This window comes from Stenella coeruleoalba, assembly GCF_951394435.1.
Source record: "Stenella coeruleoalba genome assembly, chromosome: 5".
Lineage (NCBI taxonomy): Eukaryota > Metazoa > Chordata > Mammalia > Artiodactyla > Delphinidae > Stenella > Stenella coeruleoalba.
The window spans coordinates 111,976,676-111,998,515 of record NC_137150.1 but is presented as its reverse complement, the minus strand read 5'-3'; positions in this window follow the sequence as shown (position 1 = coordinate 111,998,515).

Sequence of the window (21,840 nt, the reverse complement as noted above, 5' to 3'; positions counted from 1 at the left end):
AGAGCTAATGTTCACTTACATATGTAGCCTTTACCAAACTCAGGAATTGTAAGAGTTAACTAGAGAAGCCAAGCAAAAGTCTCGCAATGGAATCCAGAACAATATTGCAGATGTATGGTGCCTACAGAAGGTTGAGCTCATTTATTCTGCATACATATTTAATGTGTAAAATTATTTTTAAGTCTTAAAACCACGTCTTGGAAATGCTGTGAACTGCAAAGCTAGGCGGACCCGATGTATTCCTAAATAGAAAGAAGAAAGAAAGAAATGCACCAAGAGTAAAAATTCCTGGTTACTCACGATTCTTTTCCCCTCTCCACCTTGATCCAGCTTTCATTCTGCCTGAGACACCCACAGGAGAAGTTATTTCTGCCATTAAGACCAGCAGCATCAGTAACAGCACAGCCATGCCAGGTAAAAATAACCTCTGTGGAGAGTCCTGTCACAGACGAACCTGAAGGCTTTTCCTGGGAGTAGAAAACCCTGGAGCCAATCCTGTCATTTTATTCAGCAGAAATGCAAAAAGGCTATTTTTCCCATAAATTTTAAAAAAGCAGGTATGTTCTCATCAGGATTTCCATTTGAATTATACAGGGAATGTTAACAAAAATTAGAAGGGATGTAAAACCTTCCTCTATACATAAGCAAAACGTCAGGAAAGATGAGCTGACAATTTTCTCTGGTCTTTTCTGCAGCTACCAGTTCCTAACCTGCACCTGCCAACTCTCACTTGTTCCAAATGTTTGTCAACAATTTTCATAACACAGTAACAGGAAAAAGCTGAGATTTCAGCATTTTCCCACCTACCCATCCTGTACCACAGATTACAGTACTTGACGAATCTGAATATTTAATTTTGACACTGCAAACACACCTCATTTCAAACAGAGGTAGTTGTTAAGGAAAGGAAAAAAAAAACCCTGCTTGTTCTCAAAGCTCTGGGTAATGTCTTGGAGAAGGGATTTGATGCATATATAAATATCTGCTGCTAAGACATGACAAAAATACCTCTGAAAAGGGGGAGTGGTAAACAATTATCTTTCCTCCTTAGCTCTTACTATGTAAATTATATATTCAAAGACTAATGTGAAAAGACAATCTGCCAAAAATATCCCAAACCCATGAAACAGGCAAATGTAATGTACATGGCACATGTACATCGCACACTCATCAGCATTGCATCGTAAACACTTGTTTCTTTCTAAATACATGTTGGTATATTCCATCTCTCCTGTTTCCGGCAGAAGGATTCTTACCAACTCGTGAGCTGAGCAGACATTTTGGCAAATTAGACTTCTCTGTTTTACAATTAAGTCTATTTCCCATAGGCAAATTGCAATGTTGTCGTGATTATTTTGGAACTACACTGTACCCATGTGACATGCTCCCTTTTGCTTTGGGACAAAATTTATTTTTCTAATAATAAAATGAATGTTATGCTTCTAAGAGCATTAGAGAACAATAATATACATACATTTATTTTAACAAGCATATAAATCTATTTTAGGATACTGCTAAACACATAATAATATTCTACAACCTGACCTAATTCTACAGTTAAATAGTTCACACAGCTGCCAAAACATATTTCTAAAACACATACCTGAGAATGTGCTGTTTACTGTTAGTCCCCTATACTGCAGCAGAAGAGGGGAAAAAATGTCTACAGCAGCCAAGCAGGTAACATAAATAGGTGAAACAGGCTGAGTGGGAGACACGGGGGAGAGGTGGGGATTGTGGCTCTGTGCAGAGAAAGCCTTGTGAAAAGTGGCTGCTGTCACTCAACCCCAGCTTAATGTCACCTTGTGAACTGCAGATTCTGGCTTGCCAGATATTTTAAGTTCCTAATAGAAGCTAGAAATTCAGATTATTAAGAGGAAACAAAATTGACACAACCCTAAAATTCTTAACTAGTCATATAAGGCAGAACATTCTGAATCTGGTTCTAAGTTAAATTTTCTAGACTCTGATTTAAGACATATTCCTTGAATGCCTATGACATATCAGATATATTATTAATAGAAAATATCCATAAAATAAGCTCATAGTTTAAAGAGATAGACATTTAAACAGATAATTTTTCATGTGATATGATAAATGCAGTGAAAATGCACATGCGATTTCTATGGAATCAGAGAGAAGAAAATGTCTGACTTTCTGGAGGCATTAAAGAAGGCTTTTTATTTTTTTCTCATTCCTACTATCAGCCGTAAAATCTAGCCATACTAGGAAACTCCCCATTCTCCAAAAGAACATGAACTTTCCAGACTGTCAGGTCTTCTTACACTTTATCCTTCTCCTTGAAATACCTTTTACCCATCTCAACTTTGTATAATCCTATTAATGCTTAATAGCTTTAACAGAAGTTTATCTTCTCAGACTTTCTCAGGCATAATTATCCATTTTTTCTCATGACTTACTCACCTGGAAGTAGAGATCTCAGCAATTATTTTGGAGTTTAAGTGTGTGTGTGTGTGTGTGTGTGTGTGTGTGTGTATACCTCTGTTTTCAACAGGAGGTATATAGCTCACTGGAGTCCTGACTGTATCATATTCTCTTTATATCCCTAAATTCAGTAATGATTGCTGTAAATAAAGGAAAATCATCAAAAGTTTGTTGAACTGATAGTATATTTTTCCCACCTTATGGGTATTAATTTGAGTTGGTCAGTTTTTTAAATTAAATTACAATATGACTCTTTAAAAGAGCCAGGATAACTTCTGCTCTGAATGTGTATTTATTTACATGCTATCATTTTCTTTCCTTGGTCATTAGTATTACAAGATGTTCCAAATAAATAGGAAACCCTACTTACATATATCCCCTTTCAGTTAAAATCAATTTCAACCATCAAATAAAAGCAGCACCTTAGTCTCCTATAATCCACAGTACACCAGTGAAAGCTCAAAGCTCACATAGTCTATTAACTTTTAGGTGATAAGAACTGGGAGATCATCAAGATGGAATAATTATAAATATGGGGTGTGTATTCATTTATATGCTCTCATTTGCTTTCCTCAGCTGTTAATATTATAAGATGTTATAATAAATAGGAAATTCTAGTTACATTCCAAGACCAGCTTTCAAATCTGCAAACTTTCTAACATAAAGACACTGAAGATTATCAGCAGATGGGTTTAGTCTGTTCTAAAATTACAAATTGGTACAAAGCCAGTTATTTGGCTGAATTTAGTCACATCCTAAATCCCACATGTCTATAACTATTTCAACTTAAAATATTAAACAGGCAAAGTGCAGTTCTGCACCTTCTCTTCTTTCCTGCTCCAAGCTCTCCTTCTACTTGGCTGTGCAAACAATCTAGTGTTAGTCAATGGAGGTGAGCAATCTCATTCTTCCTAAATGAAACTGATCAGTACCACCATATCAACGAACCTAATAAATAGATCCCATCTCACGGAAATTAATGGGAGCAGTCAAAAGCCGCCTGCAATTCACTCATTCAACATATGTTTTCTGAGCACCCAACATGTGTCAGGCAGGAGGCTAATTAGTGAGGAGTTGCAAACAATTGATGTGATTGTTTTCCTCATGGAGCTGATATTCTTTTAAGTGGAAATAGACACCATATCCACCAAAATCCCACCTTCAGATACATATTTTTAAATTGCATCTGCAATGAAGTGAAAGGGAAGGTTTCATAAAGAGATTATAGCAAGGGGACTTAAAGGCTCTTTGAGGAAGTAATGTGTAAGCAGAGATAGGATGAATAAGCACATACAAGGCAAAAGTGGAAAATGAAGAAAATAGGCTCAGCTGGACGGAAATCTTATGCAAAATTTTCTCAGGTGTAAAAGAGCTTGGCGCACATTAGGATGGAAGAATAGCTACAGAGATAGGTAGAGACATTTTTGGTTTGGGCCTTTTGTTTTGAAAGCTTTGTTAAGGATTCTGAACTTTATTCTAGGGTTTTAAGAAGGAATAGATCTTTGCATTAAAAGATTACACTCCTTCCTTTCAATAGAGAGAAAAAGATGGAGAGTGTCAAAATGGAAATGGGAAAACCAATTAGGAGAGCATATCAGTATTTGTGTGAAAAATTTATACTAGCAGTATAGAAATAAAGAAAAATAAATAGAAATGAGTATATTAGAAACATATTCTGGTTGCAGAATCAACAAGATTGGCTAATAAATTGTACATAGAGGGTGAGGCAAAAGGGATTCCAAGGTTGCTGTTAGGTTTCTGGGATGGACATTTTGGGGTGGAACTAGCTAAGCAGATTTGTGAATCGGGGTTGACCAGTAGTCTTTTGAGCTGAAAGCCCTTTTCTTTGTTAAATAACTTTTCAAACTGTCACTATCATTTCCAACCAGGTAGGGAAGGAATACAGAAAGTTGAATGAGAAGGAGAAAAATAATACCAATATAAAAAATAAGACCTTAAATCCAGTGAGAATGGGCATATCTCTCCACAACATAAAGGTCTTAATTCTCATATAAGGAAGATTTAAATTAAATAAAGCATAATGGTTATACTGTGGTAAATGGATTTGGAAGAGTAAGAGTTGTAACTGGAAAACCACTTAAAGGTGATTGCAGCAGTCCAGGCAAGAGAGGACAATGGCCTAGGGCTCTGGCAATAGAGATGGACAGATGGATAGATTGGAAAGAAATAAAATTGATAAGACTTGATGCTCCTCTGGTTGAGGAACATGAATTCATGATTGTCAGTTATAGACAGTATCACCCAACCATGTGTAATACTGGTGGTTAATTCTTGAACTATAAACCAACAATAACATTAGTGATATCTCCATACCATCTTTTATAGGAGAATGCACTTGTCTAGAGGATGATATCCCAGCTATAGCTGCAGATGCTATTAAAAGATACATTTGATGCCTACGGCACTTTGCTAATTGCTTGTATAATTACCTCCCCTAATCCTTAAACCAGTTTTGTGGAAATAGACTGACTGTTCATACTTTTTCAGTTAAAAAATACTCAACAAATAAACAAACAAAACCCCCTGAAGTTTGAGAGGCTGAAATACTTTTCCAGCATCAAATATCTAGATTAGAACACAGCAGAGCTTCTGGGGTGGTCTTAAAATATTTCCAAAAATTCTTTAATATTCCTTCCTTCAAGAAGAGGACATGAATACCCAGTCCTGAGTATAGACAGAAAAGCTATTGAAAATAAAGTGAAAGTGATGGCGTGACTCTGAGACTAGGTTGTGAAAGACACTGGCATTTCCTTTTCTCACTCTCTCTCTCCTTTTGATCATTCACTCTGGGGAAGCCAGCTGTCATATTGTGAGGAAACTCAGACGGCTTATGGAGAGGCTCACATAACAAGAAACTAAGGTTATTAGTCCAATAGTCAGCAAGCAACTGAGGTCTGCCAACACCCATGCCAGTGACTATAGGCTCTGGCCAACAGCTTGACTGCAAATTCATGAGGCCCTGTGCCAGAATCACCAGCTAAGCTGTTCCAGATTCCTGACTCTCAGAAACTATATGAGGTAATAGATGTTTGTTGTTTTAAGTCGCTGAACTTTGAGGGTAATTTTTACACATCAATAGATAACTACTGTAGCCTGGGTCAGAACATCCTCTCATTTCTTTTCCTCACAACTACTTCCAAAACCATGATAAAGCATGATTTTGATTCTCACATCAGCTGGTTGGTAAAGGCCATGGCTGCAGTCATAATTCCAATTAATCACATCACTATTTAATCTCCTTTACATGAGCCGGGGTCAGGTGAAAATATATTAATTCGAGGGACATCATCTTGCAGAACTCTATTCTAATCAATGCCACAAATTTCTTTTGTTTGATTTATTTGACTGGCAAAGTGCTTTTGAACATTTGCATTTGCATATGTTTAGGTCAGGCATATAGTCCCCAGTTCATACGGTCCCTGAGAGTCCTTAATTTTTCACTCCAGTTAGATGGCCTTGCACATTTAGGTTATGGGTCTTGTTTCAGGATGTATTTTATAAACAGATTATCATAAAAATGTCATCACTGCCTTCCATAAAATGCTCTATTTCTTTTAAAAATAAATTTTCCCCCAGATTTACTAAGATATAATTGACATATAACATTGTATAAGTTTAATGTATACAACATATTGATTTGATACATTTATATATTGCAAAATGATTACTGTTGAATTGGCTAACACCTTCAACAAGTCACATAATTACCCTTTCTTTCTTTTGGTGAGAGCATGTAAGATTTATTTTCTTAGCAACTTTCAAGTATGTATATAATATAGTATTAGTAACTATAATCACTTTGTTGTACATTAGATCCCCAGAACTTATTTATCTTATAACTGGGCATTTGTACTCTGACCAATATCTCCCCTTTCCCCCTGCTCCCCCAACCTCTGGTAACCACCAGGCCAGTCTCTGTTTCTAAGAGTTTGATAAAATGCCTTACTTCTAAGGAATATCTACCCATGAGGCCCCTAGAACAGCAACTAACACATTGTAGACCCTCAATAAACATCTCACATAAGTAATTCATTGGTATGATATTCACTTAAGAAAAACATCAACATTGTAGAACAAAAACTGTGAGTGGCAGTGTCCTGTGTTTTTATCATTTTTACTTTCTCCAGGAAGCCCTAAAGCCATCCCTGGTCCCTGCTTTTTAAAGAGACACCAGTGAATTTCTTTTTATGACTTATGAAAGAGGACTCCTCATTTCTTAAAAGTATTCTGCCTATTGTTTGTTTTTTGGTATCACGTTACAGTAATCAATAGTATCATGGGACATTCAAGATAGATGAGAACCTAAAGCTCAAACACAATTACTTTTATATCGCCTGGCTTGGATTCAGCATATTAGATCTATAAGGATATATGTGGGCTGAAAATAATTTTGCAAAAATGATTTTATTGTGCCCCTAAAGCCATGATCGATGAAAAATCTTCAGCCATTGTAGCATTTCACTCATTCCACCAGTAATTAGAACAGCTATTTATACATAGTTGCAATAATGACTTAATTGGATGAATAAATTAACAAGCAAAGAAAAGGACCGTTTTATGCAAATAACATTAACACCAACTTTTAACTGAGCACATAGGTATACAAAATAGGCTACTAGCAGGCATGAAATTCTTTTAGTAACTATTGGAGCACAACTGATAAATACATATATAGATAGGTGGGTAGCTAGTTGGATGGAGAGAGACACTGTTTTGGGTACCAAACAGGTATTAGACATAATCATGTTCATAAACTCACAGTTGATCAGACACCAAGCAAATTTAGAAAAAGAAGTAAAAACATAAATAAGTCATATTCTAAAGAATTAAACATTTAATGCTAAAGGAGTTTGGAAAATGGATTATGTATCAAGGAAATGTGTGGGAGAAGTTTGGACTTAAGCAGGGCTAAAATTAAATGTTGATGAAGGACAAATGATGATGAGGGTTAGGACATTCAACACAGGAGTAAAAAGGTAAGAGAAGAGACCTGGATATACATTTGTAAGTCTATATCAAGAGGGCCTTCTGGGGCTGGAGCAGACCGAATTTGTAGGAAAGCCATAGTAAAAGGCAGGTTAGTGTCACATAACCCACAAAGCTGACTGAGGAGTAGGAATTTCAGTCTGAGAAAAAGGAGGAAATCTAATAAGTTCTGAGAAGGCAGTGTGAGGAAGAGGCCCACCGCTATCATGAACAGAAAGGTAGAGGCTCAGCAAATGGATAGTTCCTTAATGTTTAATTAGACAAACAAGATGATCCCTTTGTCATGTGTTTTAATCAGCAGCTCTTCCACACAGGAATCACCTGACCGGAGTATCACAGGTTTCCCTTCACTGAGTGTCACAAGTTCCACCCTCTAAAGGGTGACAAGTCATTATTTCAAGTGGATTGTAAGGTTGTGTATATATAAAAGAAAAACTACAGTTTGAACAGGATAGGAAATTAAAGTGTCAATTGCTTAGCTTGTGGCTGGTGAGCTCCACTCCAATAACTCCTTGGTGTCCTCGTTAGAGGCAGAATTTTCGTTAAAGTGAAACGTGTTTGGCCAGATCAAGAGAGTGGAATAGAAGGAAGTGGAGCTCACCTGTTCCCACAAACAACCAAAATACATCTACACGTGGAACAACTCTCACAGAATACCTGTTGAACGCTGCTGCCAAAGGAGCTCATAGAACCAACGTTGTGGGAAGGATGGACAGGTGACCAGGTGGGACAGAAAAAACAAAGGACAGGGATTTGGGTTGGGACCTGCACCCTAGGGAGGGGGTCGTGAAAGCCGGGGGTTCCCTTACCCTGTGAGGCCCCTTCACTGGCAGGGAGATCAGCCAGGACAGAGGGGGCTCGGAGGAGAGTGCAATAGCCGGTTTGCGGTGGGTGGAACATAGAGACCTGCATAGGGAGTACTGGCAATCTTGCTGCAGTCCCCAGCCTGAGATGCATGTCGGCTGGTGTGGGCAGGGGCTGGGCACTGAGGCTCGGGCTTCGGAGGACAGGTCTGGGGAGGGGACTGGGGTTGGCTGTGCAGAGACAGGCTGGAGTGTGGTCCAGGTGGCAACGGGGGTATGCAAAGGAAGGAGTCGGGGTTCACCACTGAGGCATCATTGTTAACCTTCATGCTTCAGATGAGAGGTGGAGCCTGCCAGAGCAACCTCACCCTCCATGTGTTCACAGTGAGCACAGCTCCACCTCTACGAGTTCTGGGAGGGTGCAAGCACCAATGGGTTGGTCACATGCAGAGGTGGGGCTGAAATCTGAGCAGATGCCCAGGGGCCGTATGACTTGGAAGCAGGGCTAAAATCTGAGTGTCCCAGCAGTTGTGTGGATCTATACCTCTAGGCAGCTTTGCAAATTCAGTGCCTGTGGGACATGTGAGCAGATTACTGATGCTCCCATGGGTGGGGCGGGTTTGGCAATAGCAGCTGCAGGCTTTGTGGGTGCACACGTAGATGTTGGGCCAGGGTCAGTTCTGACTTAGTAGCTCCCATGGCAGGTCCAGGTGTGTGACTACAGTTGTCGCAGAGCCTGACCTCAGCAGTTTTGCACCAAAGGATCTGCACTAGTGGTTTTGTGAGCACAGCACCTGAGGGTCACCTGGGCTGATTGCCTGTATTCCCAAGGTTGAGGTGGGGCTGAGGGCAATGCCAAAAACAGTGTACTTGGTTAACTTGCACAATGGGTGACAGGTGACCCCACAGAGTACACTTCCCAGTGGACAGTTCCTGTGGAAGAATACTCAGTGGCTCTTCTCCTAATGGGAGCACTCCAGTCCCACCTACCTCACACTGAAGTTCAGAAACAGATCTGGGGACACCTACTTCAACAACTAAGGAGCAGACCCTGCCCCAAATAGGACTGTGTCAACCAGAGAGCAAAGAGGAGGCCCTGCTCAACATCCAGTGCAGGCTTTGGTCATCATAACAACAATCACACCCCTATCAAGGGGATAAGGGCTAACACACACTGAGGAAAGACGTGGCAGGCATCCATACTAAAAACAGCCCTCACACAAAAAATATTAGACCTACAGAGGCTACACAGGGATACTCCCACATGAAAACATCCCTTCAAGATCACAGTACATAACCGTTTCTCCTAAACACATAGAGTCAGAGAAATATAAGTAAAATGTAGAAGCAGAGGAAACACTCCCAATTAAAAGATGAAGAGAATTCCCCTGAAAGAACAAACAATGAAACAGCCATCTCTAACCAACCAGATTCTGAGTTTAAAACGGGGGTGATGAAAATACTGAAGGAATTAAGACAGGCTATCAATAGAAATGTAGATTACTGTAAAAAGGAACTAGAAACTATAAAGAGGAGCCAATTAAAATTAGAAAACTCATTTTCTGGGACAAAAGCTGAGCTCAAGGCAATAAATAGCAAACTGGATAATGCAGAAGAATGAATAAGTGATCTAGAATATAGAATAATGGAAGTCATCCAAACAGAATAGCAGACAGAAAATGGAAACAAAAATGAAAGCAACATACAAGACCTATGGGATAATATAAAGTGTGCCAATCTATGCATAGGAGGTATCCCAGAAGGAGAAGAAAGAGAAAAGGGGGTTGAAAATGTATTTGAAGAAATTATGGTTGAAAACTTCCCAACCTAAAGAAGGAATCAGTTATTCAGGTACAGGGAGCACAGAGGATCCCAAACAAGATGAACCCAAAGAGACATACATCAAGACATATTAAAATTAAAATGGCAAAAGTTAAAGATAAAGAGAGCATTCTAAAGGTAGCAAGAGAAAAATAAAGAGTTAATTACAAGGGAACCCCCATAGGCTATCAGCTGATTCCTCTATAGAAATGTTGTAGGCCAGAAGAGAGTGGCAAGTTATATTCAAAGTCCTGAAAGGGAAAAGCCTGCAACCTAGGATACTCTACACAGCAAGATTATCATTTAGAATATAAGTAGACATAAAGAATTACTCAGACAAGCATAAACTAAAAGAATACAGGAATATTAAAACTATCCTAAAAGAAACATCAAAAGGTCTTCTCTAAATAGAAAAGAAGCAAGAATCTATAAGAAAGAGAAAGTAACAACTGGAAAGTAAATCACTTTAAGAGGATAAACATGAAGATGTAAAGAAGGACATCAAAAATCACAAAACGTGGGGGAAGAGCATAAGGAAGGGTAGATTTTTATTTACAATGTGTTTGACCCTATATGACTAGCAGTCTAAAGCAAATATATATAGTATTGGGTTAACATACTTGAAAAACTGGGAAACCACAAATCAAAATATACAACAGATTCACAGAAAACAAAAATAAGAAAACACAAGTATAAGAAAACCATCAAACCACTAAAGGAAAAACAAAAAGAAAGGAACAAGGAAGAAATGCAAAGTCAACAGGAAAACAAGATTTAAAATGGCAATAAATACACATCTACCAATCATTATATTAAATGTCAATGAACTAAATGCTCCAATCGATAGACATATAGTGGCAGATTGGATAAAAAAAACAAAAGCCTACAAGAGACCCACTTTAGGGCAAAGGACACACATAGATTGAAAGTGAGGGGATGGAAAAAGAAATTTCATGCAAACCAAAATGACAAGAAAGTGGGGGTAGCAATATTCATATCAGACAAAATAGACTTTGAAACAAAGGCCATAAAGAAAGATAAAAAAGGGCATATATTATGACAAAAGGATCAATACAAGAAGAGGATTTTACACTCATTATCATATATGCACCCAGTATAGGAGCACCCAAATACATAAAACAAATAGTAACAGACATAAAGGGAGAAATTGACAGGAATACAATAATAGTAGGAGACTTTAACACCCCACTCACATTAATGGACAGATCTTCCAGACAGAAAATCAATAAAGCAACAGAGATCCTAAATGATACAATAGAACAGTTAGACTTATTTGATATTTTCAGGATATTACATCCCCCCAAAAAACAGAATACACATTCTTTTCAAGTGCCCATGGAATACTCTCTAGGATTGACCACATACTAGGAAACAAAACAAGCCTCAACAAATTTAAGAGGATAGAAATTATTTCAAGCATCTTTTCTGACCACAATGGCATGAAATTGGAAATCAACCACAGAAAGAGAAATGAGGGGAAAAAAAATGATTACATGGAGACTAAACAACATGATACTAAAAACCCAATGGGTCAATAATGAAATCAAAGAGGAAATTTAAAAATACTTTGAGACAAATGACAATGAAGACACAATCAAATAAAGTCTATGGGATGCAGCAGTTATTAGAGAGAAGTTCATTGCAATACAGGCCTTCCTCAAAAAACAAGAAAAATCTCAAAAAACAACCTAACCTTAAAAGAATTAGAAAAAGAAGAACAAACAAAACCTAAGGTCAGCGGAAGGAAATAATAAAGATCAGAGAGGAATAAATAAAATAGAGATTACAAAAACAGTAGAAAAAATCAATAAAACCAAGAGCTGATTCTTTGAAAGGGTAAACAAAACTGACAAACCTCTGGCCTGGCTTACCAAGAAGAAAAGAGAGAGGACCCAAATAAATAATATAAGAAATGAAAGAGGAGAAATAACAAGCGATACCACAGAAATACAATAAAAACAATAATAATAACAAAATACTATGAACAATTATATACTAACAAATTGGACAACCTAGAAGAAATGAATACATTTCTAGAAACATACAGCCCACCAAAACTGAATCAAGAAGAAATAGATAATTTGAACAGACCAATCACTGGAAGTGAAATAGAATCTGTAATTAAAACAACTCCATGCAAACAAAAGTCCAGGACAAGATGGTTTCACTGGGGAATTCTACCAAACACACAAAGAAGAACTTATACCAATCCTTCTCAAACTCTTCCAAAAGACTGAAGAGGAAGAACACTCCCAAAGTCATTCTATGGAGCCACTGTCAACCTGATACTAAAACCAGTCAAAGACACTACCGAAAAAGAAAATTTCAGGCCAATATCTTTGATGAATATAGATGCAAAAATTTTCCACAAAATATTATCAAACCGAGTTCAACAACACATAAAAAAGATCATACACTACAATCAAGTTGGATACATCCCAGGGTCACAAGGTGTTCAACATAAGCAAATCAATCAATGTGATACACCACATAAACAAAAGAAAGACAAAAACCACACAATTATCTCAGATGCAGAAAAAGCATTTTATAAAATTCAACAACCATTCATGATAAAAACTCTTACTAACTGGGTATAGAAAGTACATATCTCCACATAATAAAAGCTATGACAAACCCACAGCTAGTATAATACTCAACGCTGGAAAGCTGAAAGCCTTCCCACTAAAATCTGGAATAAAACAAGGATGCCCACTCTCACCACTTCTATTCAACATAGTATTGATGGTCCTAGCTACAGCAATCAGACATAAAATGAAATAAAATGTATTCAAATTGGAAGAGAAGTGGTAAAGTGGTCATTATATGCCAATGACATGATAATATAGAAAACCCTAGAGATTCCACACAGAAACTACTAGAACTGATAAACAAATTCAGCAAGGCAACAGGATATAAGATTAACATACAGAAACCTATTGCATTTCTTTACGCTAAAAATGAAATAGAAAAGGAATGTAAAAAGACAATACCCTATAAATTGCACCCTCCAAAATAAAATACTTAGGAATAAACCTGGCCAAGGAGGTGAAAGATTTATATGCTGAGAACTATCAAACATTAATAAAGGAAATTGGAGATGGTGCAAAGAAATGGAAAGATATTCAATGCTCTTAGATTGGAAGAATTAATATGGTTAAAATGGCGACACTACCCAAAGCAATCTGCAGATTTAATGCGATCTCTATCAAATTACCCATGACATTTTTCACAGAGCTAGAACAAATAATCCTAAAATTTATATGGAACCATAAAAGACCCAGAATTTCCAAAGCAATCCTGAGGAAAAAGAATATGGCTGAAGGCATGATGCTTCCAAACTTCAGACAACACTACAAAGCTACAATAATCTAAAAAGTGTGGTTTTGGCACAATAACAGATATTTGGATCCAGGGAACAGAACACAGAGCCAAGAAATAAACCTATACACCTATGGTCAATTAATCTTCGACAAAGGAGGCAAGAATATACAATGGAGAAAAGACAGTCTCTTTAGCAAGTGATGCTGGGAAAGTTGGACAGCCATATGTAAACCAATAAATTTAGAACACACCCTCACACTGTACACACAAATAAACTCAAAATGGCTTAAGGACTTAAATATAACACATGACACTATAAAACTCCTAGAAGAGAACATAGGCAAAACATTCTCTGACATAAATTGTACAAGTGTTTTCTTAGGTCAGTCTCCCAAGGCAATAGAAATAAAAGTAAAAATAAACAAATGGGACCTAATCAAACTTATAAGCTTTTGCACAGCAAAGGAAACCATAAAAAAAAGACAACTTACAGACTGGGAGAAAATATTTGCAAATGATGAAACTGACAAGGGCTTAATTTCTGAAATATACAAACAGCTCATACAATTCAATATCTAAAAAACAAAAAATCCAATTAAAAAACGGGCAGAAGACCTAAACAGTCATTTATCCAAAGAAGACATACAGATGTCCAATAGGCACATGAAAAGATGCTCAACATCACTAATTGTTAGAGAAATGCAAATAAAACTACAATGAGGTACCACCTCATACTGATCAGAATGGCCATCATTAAGAAGTCTACAAATAACAAATGCTGATGAGGGCATGGAGAAAAGGGAACCTTCCTGTACTGTTGGTGGGAATGTAAATTGGTGAAGCCACTATGGAAAACAGTAAGGAGGTTTCTTAAAAAAATAAAAATAGAGTTGCCATATGATACAGCAATCCCACTCCTGGGCATATATCTGGAGAAAACTCTAATTCGAAAAGATACATGCACCCCAATGTTCACAGCAGCACTATTCACAGTAGCAAAGACATGGAAACAACCTAAATGTCCATCGACAGAGGAATGGATAAAGAAGATGTGGTACATATATACAATGGAATATTACTCAGCCACAAAAGAAGAATGAAATAATGTCATTTGCAGCAACATGGATGGACCTAGAGATTATCATATGAAGTGAAGTAAGTCAGAAAGAGAAAGACAAACACCATATGATATCACTTATATGAGGAATCTAAAATATGACACAAATGAACTTCTTTATGAAACAGAAACAGACTCACAGACACAGGAAACAAACTTATGGTTACCAAAGGAGAAAGTGGGTGGGGAAGGATAAATAAGGAGTTTGGGATTAGCAGATACAAACTACTATATATAAAATAGATAAACAACAGGCCCTACTGTATAGCACGGGGGAGCGATATTCAACATCTTGTAATCAACCATAATAGAAAAGAATATGAAAAAGAGTATGTATATATATGTATAACTGAATCACTTTCCCTATACCAGAAACTACTAAAACATTGTAAATCAACTATAAACAAATAAAAGGCTTATTTTGAATTCTAAGTCTGAGTTCTAATTTACTCCAAAGTGTAAAGCTATGAGAGGGTTTGGGCCAGTTAATCAGGGATTGATGATAGGGAACTGATGCTCATCTTGTCACTTTCCTGGAAAATGCATCTGAAAAGGAGACTGCTGGTCCCTGTTGTATGGGGAGCTCATAACCCACAGGCATACCATAGTCAAAGATGCCTGGAATTTGGGTTTGAATATCACTGATTAAAATTTTTCTTAATCAGAGCAATTTTCATAAAGACTAACGTTTTGAAGAGTAGCCTTAGGACATTGGCCTTAATATTTTTCCATAATGAAATAATACTGAGGGCCAAGACTATCCATAAGATATACAGTGCTTCCAGTATTTTCAGTTCTTACCCATGAAATATACAACTAGCCTTCTAATAAACCATTAAAAACATGACAGCATTGACAGAAAAATGAAGTCTTCTGCTAGAACTCAAATATAAATACGATGTTAAAAACAATGCACTAGGAGGACCTTCAAGGTGGCAGAGGAGTACAACATGGAGATCACCTTCCTCCCCACAAATACATCAGAAATACATCTGCATGTGGAACAACTCCTACAGAACACCTACTGAATGCTGGCAGAAGACCTCAGACTTCCCAAAAGGCAAGAAACTCCCCATGTACCTGAGTAGGGCAAAAGAGAAAAGAATAAACAGAGACAAAAGAATAGGGACGGGACCTGCACCTTTGGGACGGAGCTGTGAAGGAGGAAAAGTTTCCATACACTAGGAAACTGGCAGAGATGGGGTGGGTGGGTGGGTGGGGAGATGCTTCACAGCCATGGAGGAGAGTGCAGCAACAGGGGTGCAGAGGGCAAAGCAGAGAGATTCCCACACGGAGGATCAGTGCTGACTGGCACTCACCAGCCTGAGAGGCTTGTCTGCTCACCCGCCGGGGCGGGCAGGACTGGGAGCTGAGGCTCAGGCTTCAGGGGTCAGATCCCAGAGAGAGGACTGGGGTTGGCGGTGTGAATGCAGCCTGAAGGGGGGACTAGTGCACCATAGCTGGCCGGGAGGGAGTCCGGGAAAAAGCCTGGACCTGCCTAAGAGGCAAGAGACCATTATTTCAGGGTGCGCGAGGAGAGGGGATTCAGAGCACCGCCTAAACGAGCTCCAGAGATGGATGTGAGCCACGGCTATCAGTACGGACACCAGAGATGGGCATGAGATGCTAACGACCCTGCTGCAGCCACCAAGAATCCTGTGTGAAAGCACAGGTCACTATCCACACGTATCCTTTGGGGAGACTCTGCAGCCCGCCACTGCCAGGATCCAGTGAACCAGGGACAACTTCCCTGGGAGAACACATGGGGAGCCACAGGCTGGTGCAATGTCATGAAGGACTCTGCCGCCGCAGGTGCACCCGGCATTCTGTACCACTGCCTACCCCCCCGCCTGAGTGAGCCAGAGCCCCCAAATCAACTGCTACTTTAACCCTGTCCTGTCTGAGTGATGAACAGATGCCCTCAGGTGACCTACATGCAGAAGTGGGGCCAAATCCAAAGCTGAACCCCAGGAGCTGTGCGAACAAAGAAGAGAAAGAGAAATTTCTCCCAGCAGCCTCAGGAGCAGCAGACTAAATCTCCACAATCAACTTGATGTACCCTGCATCTGTGGAATACATGAATAGACAACGAATCATCCCAAAACTGAGGCGGTGGACTTTGGGAGCAACTCTAGACTTGGGGTTTGCTTTCTGTGCCTAATTTGTTTCTAATTTTATGTTTATCTTAGTTTAATATTTAGAGCTTTTTACCACTGGTAGATTTGTTTATTGATGTGATTGCTCTCTTCCTTTATATATATGTATATTTTTTTTCCTTTTTCTCTTTTTGTGAGTGTGTATCTGTATGCTTCTTTGTGTGATTTTATCTGTATAGGTTTGCTTTTACCATTTGTCCTAGGGTTCTGTCTGTCCACTATTTTTTGGTATAGTTTTTAATGCTTGCTTTCATTGGTGGATTTCTTTATTGGTTTGGGTGCTCTCTCTTTTTTTAAATTATTTTTTTATTTTAATATTTTTTTATTTTAATTATTTTATTTTATTTATTTATTTATTTATTTATTTATTTTTGTTCTTTTCTCCCTTGTTTCTGAACCGTGTGGCTGACAGGGTATTGGTGTTCTGGCCAGGTGTCAGGCCTGAGCCTCTGAGGTGCGAGAGCTGAGTTCAGGACATTGGTCTACCAGAGACCTCCCGGCCCCTCATAATATCAATTGGCAAAAGGTCTCCCAGAGATGTCCATCTCAACACTAACACCCAGCTCCACTCAATGAATAGCAAGCTCCAGTGCTGGACACCCCATGACAAAAAACTAGCAGACAGGAAAACAACCCACCCATTAGCAGAGAGGCTGCCTAAAATCATAGTAAGTTCACAGACACCCCAAAACACACCACCAGATGCGGTCCTGCCTACCAGAAAGAAAAGATCCAGTCTCATCCACCAGAACACAGGCACAAGTCCCCTCCACCAGGAAGCCTACACAACCCACTGAACCAACCTTACCCACTGGGGGAAGATACCAAAAATAACATGAGCTACAAACCTGCAACCAGTGAAAAGGAGATCCCAAACACAGTAAGTTAAGCAAAATGAGAGGACAGAGAAAAATACAGCAGATGAAAGAGCAAGGTAAAAACCCACCAGACCAAAAGAATGAAGAGGAAAGAGGCAGTCTACCTGAAAAAGAATTCAGAGTAATGATAGTAAAGAAGATCCAAAATCTTGGAAATAGAATGGAGAAAATACAAGAAACATTTAACAAGGATGTAGAAGAACTAAAGAGCAAACAAGCAATGATGAACAGCACAGTAAATGAAAGTAAAAATTCTCTAGAAGGAATCAATAGCAGAATAGCTGAGGCAGAAGAATGGATAAGTGACCTGGAAGATAAAATAGTGGAAATAACTACAGCAGAGCAGAAGAAAGAAAAAAGAATGAAAGAATTGAGGACAGTCTCAGAGACCTCTGGGACAACATTAAACACACCAACATACGAATTATAGGGGTCCCAGGAGAAGAAGAGAAAAAGAAAGGGACTGAGAAAATATTTGAAGAGATTAGAGTTGAAAACTTCCCTAATACGGGAAAGTAAATAGTTGGTCAAGCCCAGGAAGCACAGAGAGTCCCATATAGGATAAATCCAAGGAGAAACACACCAAGACACATATTAATCAAACTATCAAAAATTAAATACAAAGAAAGAATATTAAAAGCAGCAAGGGAAAAGCAACATATAATATACAAAGAAATCATGATAGTTTAACAGCTTATCTTTCAGCAGAAACTCTGCAAGCCAGAAGGGTGTGGCAGGACATATTTAAAGTGATGAATGGCGAAAAACCTACAACCAAGATTACTCTACCCAGCAAAGATCTCATTCAGATTTGACAGAGAAATTAAAACCTTACAGACAAGAAAAAGCTAAGAGAATTAAGCACCACTAAACCAGCTTTACAACAAATGCTACAGGAGCACAACACAAGACAAGAAAAAGACCTACAATAACAAACCCCAAACAATTATAAAAATGGTAATAGGAACATACATATCAATAACTACCTTAAATGTAAATGGATTAAATGCTGCAACAAAAAGACACAGACTGGCTGAATGGATACAACAAAAGACCCATATGTATGCCATCTACAAGAGACCCACTTCAGACCTAGGGATACATACAGACTGAAAGTGAGGGGATGGAAAAAGATATTACATGCAAATGGAAATCAAAAGAAAGCTGGAGTAGCAATTCTCATAACAGACAAAATAGACTTAAAAATAAAGACTATTACAAGAGACAAAGAAGGACACTACATAATGATCAAGGGATCAATCCAAGAAGATATAACAATTGTAAATATTTATGCACCCAACATAGAAGCACATCAATACATAAGGAAATACTAACAGCCATAAAAGGGGAAATTGACAGTAACACAGTGGTAGTAGGGGATTTTAACACCCCACTTTCACCAATGGACAGATCATGCAAAATGAAAATAAATAAGGAAACATAAGCTTTAAATGACATATTAAACAAGATGGACTTAACTGAAATTTATAGGGCATTCCATCCAAAAACCACACAATCCACTTTCTTCTCAAGTACTCATGGAACAATCTCCAGGATAGATCATATCTTGAGTCACAAATCAAGCCATGGTAAATTAAAGAAAATTGAAAGTGTATCAAGTATCTTTTCTCACCGCAACAGTATAATACTAGATATCAATTACTGGAAAATAAACTGTACAAAAAACAAACACATGGAGGGTAAACAATACACTACTAGATAAGAGATCACTGAAGAAATCAAAGAGGAAATCAAAAAATACCTAGAAACAAAGGACAATGAAAACACAATGACCCAAAACCTGTGGGATGGAGCAAAAGCAGTTCTAACAGGGAAGTTTACAGCAATACAATCCTACCTGAAGAAACAAGAAACATCTCAAATAAACAACCTAAACTTACACCTAAAGCAATTAGAGAAAGAAGAATAAAAAAAACCCCAAAGTTACAGAAGGAAAGAAATCATAAAGATCAAATCAGAAAAAAATGAAAAAGAAATGAAGGAAACAATAGCAAAGATCAATAAAACTAAAAGCTGGTTCTTTGAGAAGATAAACAAAATTGATAAACCATTAGCCAGACTCATCAGGAAAAAAAGGGAGAAGACTCAAATCAATAGAATTAGAAATGTAAAAGGAGAAGTAACAACTGACACCGCAGAAATACAAAGGATCATGAGAGATTACTACAAGCAACTATATCCCAATAAATTGGACAACCTGGAAGAACTGGACAAATTCTTATAAAAGCACAACATTCTGAGACTGAACCAGGCAGAAAGAGAAAATATAACCAGACCAATAACAAGCACTGAAATTGAAACTGTGATTAAAATTTTTCCAACAAACAAAGCCCAGGACCAGATGGCTTCACAGGCGAAGGGACTGAGAAAATATTTGAAGAGATTAGAGTTGAAAACTTCCCTAATACGGGAAAGTAAATAGTTGGTCAAGCCCAGGAATGTTCTATCAAACATTTAGAGAAGAGCTAACACCTATTCTTCTCAAATTCTTCCAAAATATAGCAGAGGGAGGAACACTCGCAAACTCATTCTATGAGGCCACCATCACCCTGATACCAAAAACAGAGAAAGATGTCACAAAGAAAGAAAACTACAGGCCAATATCACTTATAAACATAGATGCAAAAATCCTCGATAGAATACTAGCAAACAGAATCCAACAGCACGTTAAATGGTTCATACAACATGATCCAGTGGGGTTTATCCCAGGAATGCAAGGATTCTTCAGTATATGTAAATCAATGACTGTGATACAACATATTAACAAATTGAAGGAGAAAAACCATATGATCATCTCAATAGAGGCAGAAAAAGCTTTTGACAAAATTCAACACCTATTTATGATAAAAACCCTCCAGAAAGTAGGCATAGAGGGAATTTACCTCAACATAATAAAGGGCATATATGACAATCCCAGAGCCAACATCATCCTCAATGGTGAAAAACTGAAACTGTGTCCACTAAGATCAGGAACAAAACAAGTTGCCCACTCTCACCACTATTACTCAACATAGGTTTGGAAGTTTTAGCCACAGCAATCAGAGAAGAAAAAGAAATAAAAGGAATCCAAATTGGAAAAGAAGAAGTAAAACTGTAACTGTTTGCAGATGACATGATACTATACATAGAGGATCCTAAAGATGCTACCAGAAAACTACTAGAGCTAATCAATGAACGTGGTAAATTAGCTGGATAAAAAATTAATGCACAGAAATCTCTTGCATTCCTATACACGAATGAAGAAAAATCTGAAAGAGAAATTTAGGAAACACTCCAATTTAGCACCGCAACATAAAGAATAAAATACCTAGGAATAAACCTACCTAAGGAGACAAAAGACCTGTATGCAGAAAACTATAAGACACTGATGAAAGAAATGAAAGATGATACAAACAGATGCAGAGATATACCATGTTCTTGGACTGGAAGAATCAACACTGTGAAAATGTTTGTACTACCCGCAACAATCTACAGATTCAATGCAATCCCTACCAAGCTACCAATGGCATTTTTCACTGAACTTGAACAAAAAAATTTCACAATTTGTATGGAAACACAAAAGACCTGGTATAGCCAAAGCATTCTTGAGAAAGAAAAATGGAGCTGGAGGAATCAGGCTCCCTGGTTTCAGTCTATACTAAAAAATTACAGTAATCAAGACAGCATGGTATTGGCACAAAAACAAAAATATAGATCAATGGAACAGGATAGAAAGCCCAGAGATAAACCCATGCACATATGGTCACCTTATCTTTGATAAAGGAGGCAAGAATATACAATGGAGGAAAGATAGCTTCTTCAATAAGTGGTGCTGGGAAAACTGGACAGCTACATGAAAAAGAACGAAATTAGAACACTCCCTCACACCATACACAAAAATGAACTCAAAATGGATAAAGATCTAAATGTAAGCCCAGACACTATAAAACTCTTAGAGAAAAACATAGGCAGAATGCTCTATGACATAAGTCACAGCAAGATCCTTTTTGACCCACCTCCTAGAGAATTGGAAATAAAGACAAAAATAAACAAATGGGACCTAATGGAACTTAAAAGCTTTTGCACAGCAAAGGAAACCATAAACAAGAGAAAAAGACAACCCTCAGAACTGGAGAAAATATTTGCAAATGAAGCAACTGACAAAGGATTAATCTTCAAAATATACAAGAATCTCATGCAGTTCAATATCAAAAAAACAAACCCAATCCAAAAATGGGGAGAAAACCTAAGGAGACATTTCTCCAATGAAT